We start from the raw sequence: 1060 nt of genomic DNA on the forward strand, positions 1-1060 counted from the left end.
CACTATAATTTATAATACTCGATCTGGAGACACGTCTTTCGGCATTAAGACAATAAGTGCAGTGTCATGGCGCGAGACACTGCTGTGCTCGTAATAATAACGATAGAATTAGATAGTCATTTCCAGTTGTAAAACATATTTATTGACAGTGTTACGGTAACATGTAGGATTAGGTAAGTTAATGCTTTTATTAATTAAGTTAAGTTAAAGTTAACAGTGTCTTGAAAAAACTTAGTTAAGATAAAAGTTAAATTTGTTTTATTTCATGATTTCAACTAAATTAGTTTTTTTAACTAAATTAAAAAACTAAGTTAAAAAATTAATTTTTGTAATTAACAAGGAGAGACTCACATATGTATTTCACGGATTTTGATCAGTTTTTGCGTGATTATTTTGGGATATAAAAATAATCCTCCCAGTAAATTACATTTCTGCACATTTTTCGGGAAAATTGTGATTTAAAGTCAAAACAACCGCTTTCAAGGCTCTTTATTCTTTGTTTAAACGTAAATGAAATATTTGAAATTATTTAAAATTGGAAAAATTCAAGTATATATTGTAGGATCCGTATAATGCCAACCTTATCCTGATGTTAACTTTTAAAAGTCAAATTAAAAGTTAATAATACCGATGAAATATAACCATAAAGTTAAGAGTCTAAAATGTAACTGAAGTTGAAATTAATTAAACTTTTTAACTTAGTAATTTTTAATTTAGTATTATCCAACCTTAATAATAATTATAGTTACAAATATCAACAATTTTTCTCTCAGTGTATGTATAATTGATACATTATTGATGTTATCAAGTAAAAATTTATTTGTGCAAAATAATTATTTCATTAAAGATGATTACAAATTTTTATTTGAAAAAAATAATAAGACAGAACTAATTCTTAAAAATCTAATTCTTAATATAATTAAATAACAACGGTAAAGACTCTTTATGTATAATAAAATAAAAACAAAGTAAACGGCGAAATAAGAGATTGTTATGCGTTGACTCTTATTTCGCCGTTTACTTTATTTATTTTGTTATATAAAATTATATATATATATAT

This window comes from Trachymyrmex septentrionalis, unplaced genomic scaffold (assembly GCF_001594115.1).
Source record: "Trachymyrmex septentrionalis isolate Tsep2-gDNA-1 unplaced genomic scaffold, Tsep1.0 scaffold203, whole genome shotgun sequence".
In the NCBI taxonomy this organism is placed as follows: Eukaryota; Metazoa; Arthropoda; class Insecta; order Hymenoptera; family Formicidae; genus Trachymyrmex; species Trachymyrmex septentrionalis.